This window comes from Odontomachus brunneus, unplaced genomic scaffold (assembly GCF_010583005.1).
Source record: "Odontomachus brunneus isolate Ranch 3 - 2012 unplaced genomic scaffold, Obru_v1 Obru_scaffold_043, whole genome shotgun sequence".
In the NCBI taxonomy this organism is placed as follows: domain Eukaryota; kingdom Metazoa; phylum Arthropoda; class Insecta; order Hymenoptera; family Formicidae; genus Odontomachus; species Odontomachus brunneus.
Genome location: NW_022639493.1, coordinates 1,865,742 through 1,879,679, shown reverse-complemented (window position 1 = coordinate 1,879,679; position 13,938 = coordinate 1,865,742). Strand labels below are relative to the sequence as shown.

At 46.3% G+C, this 13,938-nt stretch overlaps 1 protein-coding gene across 4 annotated transcripts in view; it reads left to right on the top strand.

Moving 5' to 3' along the window:
• Positions 1-437: 437 nt before the first annotated feature.
• Positions 438-13,938, top strand: part of LOC116844600 (latrophilin Cirl-like) — a 682,731-nt gene continuing 669,230 nt past the window's right edge. The window contains exon 1 of one of the 4 annotated variants that reach the window (XM_032816364.1): positions 438-553. The gene's annotated coding sequence lies outside the window, so the exon portion shown is untranslated. Of the gene's footprint in view, positions 554-5,656; positions 9,876-13,938 lie in introns of those variants that run through there. The other 3 variants (XM_032816366.1, XM_032816365.1, XM_032816363.1) reach the window with 3 other exon arrangements.

The following is a 13,938-nucleotide window of genomic DNA, read 5'->3' as shown; positions in this document are numbered from 1 at the left end:
GAGAGAGAAGAAGAGCGAGAGAGAAAGAGAAGAGGAAGAAAGAGAGAGAGAGAAAGAGAGAGAGATATCGTGTTGCAGCCGTGAAAAGTTTCGAAATATTAGTTCCGTCGACAAACGCCGGAAGTTGGGAACAGCCCGGAATTGACTACGTTACCGGTACGCGCGCGCAGTGACGAACGGATGGTAATTCTGTTTTCGTAACAACGCCGATCAAAGCGTCGCGATCAAACGGACTTCTGTAATATGGTGCCTGTCCTAATCGCGCGGCTTAATCGAGAAGCGAGCGTGGTCGTGAGCCTGTGAGCTGTCGGCTTGTGAGCTGCCGGAGCGTACAACGTTCGCTCGCTCGGCGAGTGAGTTCGTTGGCTGCCGCTTGCTTTAAAATTGTAATGTATTGTAATGCGGCATCTCAAGCTCCTTTTTTTTCCTCCATTTCAGACACAAGTGTCAAAGCACGGGACGCGAGCGGGCGGTATCGGCGATGTGGCGAAGGCAAATGGAGCGTTAAGGAGGAGGACAAGTTGAAAATAAATGAGATACCGAGAGCTGTCACGTAAGTTTTTCCCCGTATCCTTGTATCTCATTACATACACGAGAACGATGATTAATTATAAAAATTCACTGTAGGAAAACGCGAAATGCAAAGGGAGTGAAATATAAAAGTTAAGCTGTTTCTGTAGAAATGTATGCAGTTTGCGTAGACATCTGCCCAGTTATTGTCTAATATTAATGCATTCTTGTTAGTTGTAAAAGTGCTGCGTAGAAACTGAACAAGAACCTGATAGAGTTTTATTCAGTGGTGGAAGTAATTTTTACTGCACAATATGTGGAACGATTCTTTCAAAGGCGTCCCGAGTCGAAATTTTGGCCTATATTAAACCTTGAATTTTACAACGCAGTGCGAACTAGTTAACAAAGTAAATTTAATTCTAATGACCGAATTTACTTCTATTTTGACTCTGATGGTGTTCGAAATTTCCCTTTTCACTTTCTTTAATGTCAAAATAGACATTATATAGGCTTCAGAATATCAAAATAGATGTTGAATGGAATAATAAGACTGAAAGTAGAGTCAAAATTTTGAGATTGACTCGGGATAGTATCAATAATATTAGTTCAGAATTTTCTAATGTGCACATAGTTTAATGTCTATTGCGAATAAATTTAAAACGTACTTTATATTATTTTAAAAAAATTTTTAATTACTGACATGATTATGTAGGAATTATTTCAGTGACAGCTCTCGAAAACTGCATCGCATTTTTACCAGGAACTACCTGAGTCGAAAGTTTAATCCTGCTTTCAATCTCACTATTCTATTCAATACCTATTTTGATGCTAAAATGAAAAAGGAAATTTGGGATATTAGAGGCAAGATAAAAGTAAATTGTATCATTAGAATTAAACCTACTTTGCTAACTTACCTCCTACTGTTGTAAAATTCAATGTTTAACATAGGGCCAAAATTTCGACTTGAGATCATGTATAGGTTGAAACTCAATATAGCCGTGTGTGTTAAGAATTACTATAGAATTCTACCTACTAATTACTATAGTAGAATTGACATTTTGCAATAACTAATTATCCTTTCATTTTATATATATATATATATATATATATATATATATATATATATATATATATATATATATTTTAGGAACTGCAATATGTTATTGCAAGATTTGCTATGTTTCTTGATTGGTTTTAATACACGTATTCGCCTTGGAATTTTTTAATTCGGATAAGCAGGAAGTGATTCTTTTTCCTCCACTTCGACAGAACCGTGATAAAGTAACGCTTAATTAGCAATCTTTTTGAGCATTCCTAAGAATTTACTCAGCGAAACACGCACGCCGAACCCGTTTGCGGTTCGCGATTGAATCCCGCAATCGGATTTACCTGGAATCGTTTTCGGGACGGCAACGAGTACATGACGAGGGCTGATGATGTGACCAATTAAGAAAAAGCGTGAGTCATCTTTATTTGCACGGAAATCGCGTCGATTCGCGTTGCGGCCGGCGGAAATACATAATTCGGTCTATTCGCGAATTATGCAAGTGAGCCACCAAAATGCGAGGCTACCGGGAATGCTCGGTGATCCATCGAGACGTTAATAACAAATATACTAAATAAATTATTATGATATTATATATCATATTGTATATTATACGATATAGACTTCGCTCTTTCTATCTTTCGAAAAGGACAGTTTAACGATATGATTATGTTAAACGACAAAATTGAGGTATTAATTAAGATATAATTTTTAAATCTGGTGTATAGTCTAGTATAAAGTAAACATTAATATTGTTATTGTTGTTGCTGTTATTATTAGAAGAAAGTAGGGCTAGATGGCACATTCTCAGAATTTCAAAGTTACAAATTTTAACTAATTGTAAAAGTATAATTAATTGTTGTAATTTTACTATAACTATACTATTTCTAATAGTGCAGGAATGGACTAGTAAGGTCTATTTTGCTAAGCAACATGATACATTTCAGTAGAAACATACCAAACCTTGCAATAGCATATTACAGTTCTTAAAAAAAAAACAAAAATGTATATATATATATGAAATGAAAGTATAGTCAATTACTGCAAAATATCGATTCTACTATAGTAATTAGTAGGTAGAATTCTATAGTAATTTTTGGTATAAAATTCCCTCTATGTACGATCCCGTAAATCGTTCTCGATACAGTTTGCGATAATTTTTAGAAGTGTACGCAATCATTTTTATTTTAATAAATTACTTTTTATTTTATCAGGGTACAAGTACAGTAATCTATTTTTCATAAAATCTAAAGTTCGTCTTGATACTCACGATATATTTATTCGTATGCTTAATTCCCAGCCTGAAAAAGTTTTACAGAGTATATATTGCTCATAGCGACCTCCATATTTTAATCAACATCCATTTGTAGAAAAGAAAATCAAGAACGGTCATCTCATCAGAAGCTCAGTCGGCATCAAATAATTCATGAACAGTACAATTGGAAATATAAATTTCACTCTCTCATCTCATTTCTCTCTCTCTTTCCCCCTCTCTCCCTCTTCTATCTCTGTGAGAGGGACAAAGGCCGAAAAAACGAAGATGCATTCGTATGTATGCGTGTACGCCATGCGTGAAGATAGAGAGAAAGGTGCGCGGCATTGCTTAAATCCCCTTTCGAGGCTTCGGAAACCTCCGCGGCAAGTGCATTTTGTTGTGCGCCCAGAAATCTGTTATTCAATTTGAAATGGCTTTATCGTGCGTCTGAAACCAACCCCAGATTTCGCATTGATGCCAAACTACATGGACTATGAAATCCGCCCTTCGCGCGCGCGCACCATACACACACACACACACATACATACATACCACACATATATATTCGCACATCCCCGCGCGTAGGCGCTTCCCTCCGCGTTTCTCTCTAGCGAACTACCAACAATAATGGTGAGACTGAGTGCTCGAAACTTTCAACGACACTTCCAGCATTTTCCTTCAAGTGCATGGCGGTGTAGAAAAGGCTACGATCAGAAAGTAAAATACATCGCACCCCGCGACGGAAAATAAATAATCCAAGAACGCGTTAAAGTGTAGCGCGCGCGTGGAAACGTAGGATATTTGCAAAATATCCGCTCGCAATGAATCGCACGGTTCGCTTTATTCAAGAAGAAGCGGAATATCCCGAAAGAGAGGAGAGATGGATAATCTCTATTCATTAGTAGCAAACAGCTAGTAACTGTGCTCATCTCGTCGACCCCCGAGGGTGTTCAGAAGCAATAACAGATGATAATTCCATCGGTTCGACATGCGATTCGGACGGTTCTTGATGTTTTATGAAAATCTCGATGGTATTGATAATCCAATGTTACTCACGCCTTTCTCGCCAATGCATTTTTGTGAACTTCACGTGGAGATCCCGCAGCGCACGCGCCGCGGCAAATCATTTTCGACGGAAATTTCAGTTGCCACGGGGTTTTCGCATGCACCACCTGTCAATTGCTGCTGCTCCCATTCACTCGGTATGACAGCTACTTGCAAAAGCTGCATACAGCTGATAGATATGCGCCGCGACATACTTTCGGATGCTAGATACGGGAGAGGAGGGGGAGGGGCGCGCGCTCGCAAAAAGTATCCACGAATACAAAGAGTCTCGCAGAGGCGCAGATGCATGTGCAGTCGCGGGATAACGAAGCGTGCAAAACGGCGCGCACCTATACGTCGTGTACGACATCCGATAACATCCGTGCAAGCGAGCGCATGCAGGAAGCATGCAGAAGTCCGTAACGTTCCCGATAAGAGCGCGGTAATTCCGCATTTTTACATCTCGCCGGGCACGAGGATAAAAAGGGAGGAGGAAAAAAACCAGTGGCAGGGGCGAGCCAAGGAGGGGAGGACGATAGGGGAGGGGGGACGGAGAGGCACAAAAGGAAGAAATCCGCAGTTATTCCGGTCTCGGATATCTCGCCTCTCGTATCTGCTAATCCGAATATGCACGAAATTAGCGGCGCGAGGCGGGATCGTAAAACGTTAACCCATTTTCATTCTATCGATCCGCTTTCAGGTCGAGTCGGGCTCGCGCGCAAAACAGGAGAGAGAGAGAGAGAGAGAGAGAGAGAGAGAGAGAGAGAGAGAGAGAGAGAGGGAGAGAGACAGACAGACAGACAAAGAGAAAGAGACAGCCGGAAAATAATGTCAGAGTGGCCGTTAAACGAATGCTTAAAAGCGCTTAGATCGGTAATCAGTCAATTAGAATACATATAAAGTTGAAACGCGTCTGATTCCGTCGAGAGTGTCACTTGAGAGTCAAGTACTGATTAATCTACTACATTATTGTTGCGTGTCGTCTTGAGATCTCTTATAAAACTCTTCGCAAAAAAAGTCTCGACTTCACCCTGCTGCAAACTTTACTGAAGAATAGACAAGCACACGAAAATACAGGACTGTATATTTTCTGGAACAGTCTATCGTCGAATTTGAGAGAATGTGTATAACGCGAGCAAGTACGAGTGAATGTGCGTGTGCGTGCGTGCGTGTTCATTTTTAGTAACACTCCAGCTCATTAGCTTCAAAGTATTTGACGTAACTAGCGATGGCGAAATGAAAGATAAGAATTATAACATAGTCAAAAAATATTTATGTCCCTTGCGATTTACATATCATATTTATATCAGAGGGCTAATTAACACGCAAAAATTACACCGTCCCGGGTATAAAATGTCGTTTAACGATCCGTATAACATCAAAATGCGATAATGGTAACAACCCGCGCGCGTCACTGCCACTAAACGATATTTTTCTCGTTGACATTTACTTTCCACGGGAGGAGAGAGAATAGAGTAGACAGAGAGAATAGAGTAGAATAGAGAAAGAGAGAGAGAAAGAGAGAGAGAGAGAGAGAGAGAGAGAGAGAGAGAGAGAGAGAGAGAGAGAATCGCGAGCGCAGGTCCCGAACACACCAACGCGCGCGAGCGCGAATATGCACACGTTAGAAGAATACACATATAACACACACACACACATAGACACATACATACATACTCACACCCACGAACGGAAGGGGATGCGCGCGCGCGCGCAGGTCGCGCAGTCGAGATTCCGGCCGGGCGGGAAGGCAGAGGTGGGTTCACCTCTTGCAGGTTCGCAGGTACATGCACGTAGTAGGTATACGCGCACTCGATTGGCGTCGGCCGGCGTCCCGGGAGGGGCGCGACGCCAGCCAAGAACGAACGTTGATACTAAACCGCGGCCGGAGCTGCTCCGAACGACAGTTCAACGAGCGTGTGTTCCGAGGCCGGATCACGGTGGTCCATCCGAGCGGCGCCCGGCCGCGCGAAACGAACCGATTCCGTGTCTGGATCATCGGCCGCGTCACGTCACGTTCGCGAGAGGGATCGAGCGATCTCCGACGACGGGAAAAAGAAGGGGATGATCACGATATCACAAACGATCTCGCACCGGCAGTCCTTTTTGTAGACAGACGATCCGCGATTTTTCCGGGACACCCGGTATACCGATCGACCGTTCACAGTCTCATCTGTATCACCGCGTTATCATCGTCATTGTCATCGTCAACATTATCATCGTCATCATCATCATTATCGGGACGTTGGACTAGTGCCACGTGACTGTCGCGAGAGGGTCTGGAAGAGAGGATCGAGCGTGCTCGACCTTCCTAGCAATCCTCTTCGAGCAGACTCATCAGGACGACGCCACGAGGAACGTGGATACTCTCCTCGCGCGTGTCGGTGTACGTGTGTGCCCGCGCGTGTTTGTGTGTGTCATCCATTCTATTGTGTGTGTGTCGAGTCAGTGCCGCTCGGTAGCGAGCGCGGTGATCCAGCTGGTGACTGTGAGCGGAGTGCTGCTGCCACTTGCGGTAGAGAGAGAGAGAAAGAGAGAGGGGGGGAGGGAAGAGGAGGGAAGAGAGAACAAGGGTGCACTCTCGAATGCGTGCCGCTTCCGGCAGACCGGAAGCCTGCGTGCGAATGCCCTCGGGATGCGTCCCGCGGCGCGGCGGCCACGAGTGACCGCGACAGTGCAGCATCCGCTGCTGCGAATCCTGCCGGACGAGCGAGCCCCGGCTACTGATTAACCCGCCGGTGTAATTAATCCGACTTGTGCGCGCCGCGCTCGTCGACGAACCCCTGGAACCGTTTCCACCGACGCGACCCTTACCGTACGCGTCCCGGCCCGTAAATCAGTGAGCCAAGGCTGGCGAAAGGAATTGGTCTTGATCCAATTGTCCGAACTCGTGAAGAGCGATAAGGGAAAGCGAGACGGAGAGCGAAGTACGACCTGGCCGAACGGATGAGTGCTTCGCGTACCTCCTGTTTGTCGCGGGATATCTCGCAGGTCTCGCTTCGCAAACAGCGAAGCCGAGGAATAGAGAATTCGTGCGCGTGTGCTAATTCGTAACATGGAGATGAGAGATTAAATTTTACTGGACTGACGTCAGTGATCTATAGCTGTTTCTCTCTGTCACCGTTCAGTACCGTCGTCCACGTTTTCCACAGGACGATTTTGCAGTCTGCTAGTTTCCAAAAAGCCGGTGTGAGCGAATTGCCTGTAGCCGTCCGCTCCACTTCTCGCTAGAGATCACTCGAACTTCGCGTTCGAAATCGCGAGTCGGAGAGACGGAGGCTGAAGTTGGAGTTAACTCGCCGTGAGAGTGGCTTGAGCGTCGCTCTTGTTTCATTATTGACCGTTATCGTGCGTTACATCGTGGAGTGATCGTGGAAACTTCCGGGCTACAAACAGCAATTCGAGGGAGATTAAGGGAATTTGTTTTAATCCGGCTGCTGCCCCGCACACGACTACTTAAACTTTGTAACCTAGCCCGATTCAATAAAGCGATCCTCGGATGGGATGTGAAGTTTCATTCCACTTATATGAGCGATCCGCAGTGACTTCGCGTGTGCCACGCTACTTCTCTTGATCAACGGTCCTGTCGCGGAATAGCTCAGGGTCTTTACTCATGGACGACAATTCGCGGGCTGAAGATTTCGATTTCGCCCGAGACGCTCCACATCTCTCTGTGGGACAGTTTGTGACTCGCGACTTGATCCACGAAGGTTGAGGAAAGAAGTTGTAGATCGACTTGATTCACAAAGGGTGAAGAAAGAAGGTGTGGATCAATGGCGGTGCCATTGAGACGAAGAAAGAGCCCACCGTGCGAAGTTCGACGTTATGAATGATTCACGTCGCCTTATTCGTGGACTTTCGCAGGGCGATTAGCAACTCGTGCACGTTCCAGGGTTAATATCCACGGATATAAGACGACAATTGAAGTTTGGGAGAGGTAGCGATCGCGACTAATCGACAGACGTTCGCGATAAATCCGACAGGAGTTCACCACTCGGCGAACGAATGAATTCTTAACGCGGAAGAAACCATCGCTCCAATCGATCGCTATTTCGCGCATGAATATTTCAAGGACGCGCTGTTCACGACGGCATTCAATTCGAAGCGGGTATAAGCGGACTCAGAGGCGCAACGTGCGAGTTGAACGAGACGATTAGCCGGTCATCGGAGGGAGCCGGCAGGTCAATACGGAGGACACGATCGTCTTCTTTCCGCTCTGCGCTCACAGAGACGACGTTTCCTACGGTCGCTCTTTCTCGAAGGGGCAGTGATCGTAAGCAGGATCGGTGCATCGAGGATTTTCATTTGCCGACAGTGCCATGAATGTTGCATGAACGCGGTCTCCTAACAGGAGGAGAGGATCTTTCTTCCGAAGGTGGTCGGCGGAACATGATCCCGGTGAAATATTGAACAGATGATCGAAGACACGCAGTCATTCACGCGATAGCCGCTGCCTGATAGACACAAGCGATCGCGATTAATTCGCAACGCAGCTGATCGCTGCTGGAGTTACTCGGCGTAATTAACAGATCGCGCGCGCACCGCGATCAGCGTGCGTTGGAACTGCCGTATCATAGACACTCTCCGAGAGGAGATTCCTCGCAGCACGCCCCGCTATCGTCGTAATGAAGGGACGAGTAAAGGCCGAATAATGATAATCGCCAAAGGGATCGCGATCAATTAACGTCTCCTGAAATAATTAACACCTGCTCTAACCCGGGAGTCGTGCTTCTGCGAATCGGCCAGGAGGAAGAATGCGCGCCGTGGACACGCGATCCAAGTGCCGTTTCAAAGGAACGCTCGACGAGTGACTAGAGAATTCGCGCGAGCGAGCACGGCTAATTAATAGTCCTTAATAGTGGTTAACACTGCCTGTGTGCCAGGTGTGTCCGCGTTATAGCGAGTGTGTCTCCTTTACGCGCGCGCAATATAATCGCGTATTATCGACGGCTAATTGACACGCAGACGTCGTGATAATTAATACAACAAATGCGCTCGTCGATTCTCGTGAGAGTCTCGATTGAAGCCGGAGCACGCGGGTGATCGGGCCTCGGGCTTCATTTTGACTGATGAATCGTCGCGTATCACGTTAATGTCGTGAACGCTCTCTTAATACCGACAGTGGTCGCGCGCGCGCGCGCGCGTGTGGGTGTGTGTGTGTGTGTGCGCGCGCGAGCACGCGTGCGCTAAATTACATGTCACTCGTGATCGCTGATTTCGCGTCCTTCTCAAAGGGCGGGAACAGACGCGTCGACCGACAGCTAGGCTCGCCGGTCTTGATTAATCAGGCTAATTAACCCCGTGTGTGTGCGCCGCAGCTGTGTGTCGCGAGACGTTTCAAGATCGTTCTCCCGACGAGAGATCCCCTGAACTCGTGCTTCTTCATGCGACGCACTCGTGTATGATCGGGCACGCGCGAATTGGGAATGAGCGCACCGCAACGCGACGGTTATTCGGTGGGATAATTAACGCGACCTAAGGACACCGCCGCAGGGTAACGAGCGGCCTTGAGCGCGCGCGCCGAAACATCTTCATCGACGTATCGTTCGACAGGAAACGTCTTAATTAATAATCACGCAAAGCCATTGGGATTCGTGTACCGTTTCGCATAATAAGGGAAGCGACCGAGGGAGGAGGGTGAAAAAAAGGAAAAAGAAAGCGGGAGAACAGGAGACGAAGAAAGGAAGAGAGGGACGAGTGAAAGACAGAGAGAGAGAGAGAGAGAGAGAAGAGAGAAACGAAGAAGAGAAGAGGCTCCCGGTGCTACATCGTCCTCCTCTTCGTCTACTTTTTATCGTTTCGTGAGGGCCCGAAAAAGAGTTCTCACGCCGCACGCGAGAGAGACCCCGAACACGCACGCAGGCACGCACGCACGAACATACGCACGCACTCACCCCTCCGAGGAAAGCAGAAAGCCCGCGGCGCGCAAGGGATCTTGATTTCTTCCTGCTCGTCGATTTTTTCTCTCCCCTTCAGGCCCTGCCAGCCGTCCCAAATCCTGCCGGAGCGACGCGCGAGAAGGTGAGTCCCCCTGATCTTTATAAGCGCGAGGTATTAGGAAGAACGCGAAAGATTGAGCGCGAGGTATTAGGAAGAAACCGAAAGATTGAGCGCGAAAACAAACTCGTTCTAGTAATTGAGATAATAACAGTAAACAGAAGAAAGTTTACATTTATCATTTGGCACATATAAAAAGGCGTTTACGAACCCTAATAGTCTTCCCGAGTCAACATTTTTATCCTACTCCTAGCTTTATTATATTCAACAAACAGTATTTTGATACTCTGAAACCTACATTAAACTCTTTTATATACTTTTGTAAACTTTTTTGATTCTATTTAACTTACCTAAGTCGAAATTTTAATCCTTTGCAGCTTTACTATTGAAAGTAAAAGGGGAAATTTCGGACAACATTAAAGTAAAAATAAGAGTTAGTATCATTAAAATTTTAAACCTACTTTACTAACTTAATTACCTACTGCGTTATAGAATTTAAGATTTAACATAAAGTCAAAATTTTGATTTGGGAAATCACGAAGTGATTCATTCCATTACCAGAGTAATGAATGCACAATAAACTAGATTCCTTAAATATCCTTTAAACCAATTTGAAAAACTATATAAAATATTAAACAAGAAGGTGGATATGATTTTTCTGACTCTACAATGATATTTATATTTCTAATGTTGCAAGAAATAAATTATACCAAGATTGTGAGCGATGATATAGAAATGTATTAGTATTAAAAATCAATAAAACGGTATGTTAGATAATTAACAGGGACTCTCATTTCGCTTATTCAAATATTAACGACCATGAACTATTCAAGATATTACTTGGATCTTTTGGAATATTCAAGCATTTTGTTAAAAATATAAAATAAGATTACTGTATTTTTCATACTCAGCACATTTTACGTTCACGAGAAATAAAAGTCTATTGGATCAGACTGTCAAAAAACTTGTATCTAAGGAATCTGTAACCAGCGTTTTTCATTAAGCTCAAGGGGATGGGATATCTACCTATGGAATATTATGCACTGCTAAGCGTGATAATTACTGTCAGTACTCAATTATTATTATTCAACCGTTACGTCGCTATGGCATTATTAGAAACAATATGTTGTTAATGTCAAAGTACCAGCGAACAGAGACGTGCTCCTATTTATGCGCTCCCCCGTAATAGGAAACTATAATGCTCCATATATCGGGAAACTATAGTTCCGGAATCCTATTCAACGTCTGTCGATGAAATCACCGGGGGCAGTTATGGTGCATATAAGAATACCGCACGGATAATATCAGAATAATTGTCAACTACGCGTGTTAGTCTATGTATTGTGTACCTGTTTGCGAGGCGGATCTATTTCGAGACAAACTAGGCGACCGCCCGAGGCGTTGCATGTGCAAGGGTCTCTCGTTAGATCGTAACTGCAACGCCCGAGCTTGGTCGATCGTCATCCGGGGGGGGCCCTTTCAATCTCGCATTGCGACGCGAAATTCTCGAGTCGCTGGAAAGATCTTACGTTGTTAGACGTCCGAGTTAGTCGAAATAGACACGATATATACATGCCGAGCGAACGGTGAGATGATGCATCAATTATGCAAAAATGTGCCGTACGCGCGAGAGATCCCACCAGTATCTCCCTCCTGCTCGTTGCGTCTGAAGACATAATAAAGGTGTCTCGCGCAGCAATGTGCCTTCTAGACGAATTAACGCGATCTAATATTTGGTATCTCGAAACAATCGCTTCGTTACGCGACGGTTACGTCGGAGTTACTTTCGGAAAGACGTTCACTGAGCCACTCGCACATAGCCGATACTCTAAGCGTTTCGACGACGGCACTCTACCTCTCGAGACGTTGGATATGTAACGAAAATTGCAGGACGTAGAATCCTTACGTAGCTGCTTCCTCACTCCCCTGTCCCTCTTATATGTCGCCGAATAAATACAACGTGGCACGTGAAGGGCTTGCTGCTTAAATTACGGCTGGGAAGGTATTGCGCTTGTTCCGGCATTGCGCCGGAGAGACAAAATTGCGCCATTTTCCGGAAACAAATGGTCCCTAACATACGGAAGCGATACGCACCCCGGCCTTTTCGGTGCGAAATTATAACGGATATATCACACAACTTTCGCTCTCCCTCTCCGCCCTCTCGCCCGCATTCCTCCTTCGAAGCGCGCCAGAGTACGTGTATGTAAATGGTTACGCCTCGGTCTTTCGCGGGCGAGGATGATTCATGCCGGACGCCGCGAACGTAGGAAGCGGAGAATTATTGAGCAGCGTAATTTATCGGTCGATGTTGGCATTAGCGCCGGCGAGATATCGCGAGTGTCAATTATCAGCTTTTATCGGCAGCGAGAGTTCCTCCCCCGCTTCGCCGCGTTGCATGGCTCCAACTTGCGGCGTTGAGTTCAAACTCTTAAATGAGAGAACATCCCCGCAAAGCTGAGCCTATCGTCACAATGGACGACGCGCTCTATGAATTTCTTAGAGTAGAATCTCACTCAAAACGAATGAAAAGTGGCACTAGTTTCACTCGGAACGATAGTGAAAATATTGCCACTCGAAATCGCAATAGAGAATGTCTCAGTCTATAACTTAGAGGGGATTCTGATCAGACTCAGATTAGATAGATCCAGATCAGATAGACCTAGATCAGATAGACCCAAATCAGATAGACCTAGATAGACCTTCATAATTATCACGTAAGACAATCGATGATGGAGAAACTTCATAATTCTTTAATCACATGAAGCAAATATACTATGAACAGTTACAGCTTCACTCCATAATTTCGAGTGAAAATATTCACTAGACGACTCAGAGTAGAAAAATCACTACATGAATGAAAAGTCGCTCAAATTCAGTGATCGCTCTGTTTCTCGAGTGAAATTTCACTACGAGAAATTCAGAGAGTGAGTCACAAACGTGAATTTCCCCGGTGAATAAAATGGTCAGAGATCGCTGTTGTGGAATTCATCAAAGTGAGAAAGATTCATCGAGTTCATCAGCTTAGAGAGATGAATTTTTCAAAGGTGAAACGCACTCGAGATTTACCATTGTCTTCATTGGTAGACATGGTAGACGGTAGTCTCCGTTCCGTGCACAACACACGATCGATGTATGGTCCGCAGCGCGTCAATCCGTCGCTCGTATTACGGATCGGATTCCTTCGTCGGACCCCCTCGCATCTGATTCCTACATCTCATTGCGTCCGGCCCATAAACGCTCTCCGGAAAGAGGCATTAATTAACCGGGAACGTGACGCAACGACGCCGCCGTATGCCGCCGCGGCCGCGCGCGATCAGGTCCGACAATGCGGCGCTGCTATGCCTCCCGGTGTTAAACGCGCCCGGAGCACCACGCTCGCCGAAGAACAGAGGGACGAGGCTCTCTCGTCCACCAGAGGTACAAACTGGTTTTGGAAGAGAGACGCTGCCTTCCTCCTCTTTCTCCTGCGTCTCGTCCTCGTCGGCCCCGATGCCTCCCCTCGCCGATCCCCGCCCTCTCATTCTCTTTCTCACACGCTGGAGCGCGGAGTCGATCAGCCTCTTGCTCGAGCCGGGAGCCTCTTCTCGTCTTATTCTTTGGGTTCTCTATCTCGGCGAAAAATCTATGTCAACCGACATGTTGACACGTGTTCAAACGTGGCGCGCGAGCGCGGGCGCGGAAAGAAGCGAGGGGCGATGGCGAAGAAGGGGGACGATAGGAGGGCGGCTTGGAGAAGTCGGGTTACTGGTATGCAGTGTCGGATTTCGCCGTGTCCCGGCAGGGAAAAGGGGGTTCGCGCGCGAGAAGAGAAACGCACACCTCGGGATGCACGTGTAGCACGTAGGAGGAGGGCGTAGGATACGCACATGTGCACATACGCATGCACGGATGCACGCACGCACGCATGCACGCACGCACACACGGGTGGCGCACGCACGCTCGACTCGCCGGCCGTCTCATGAATCAAAACTATTCGTGACGGGAGGGGGCGGACAGGGACAGAAGAGGGAGGACATACGTGTTTGCGTACAATAAGCGGGAGGTCATGTCGCGGTAGCTATCGCGTTCTTCCTCCCCCCCCCCCCCC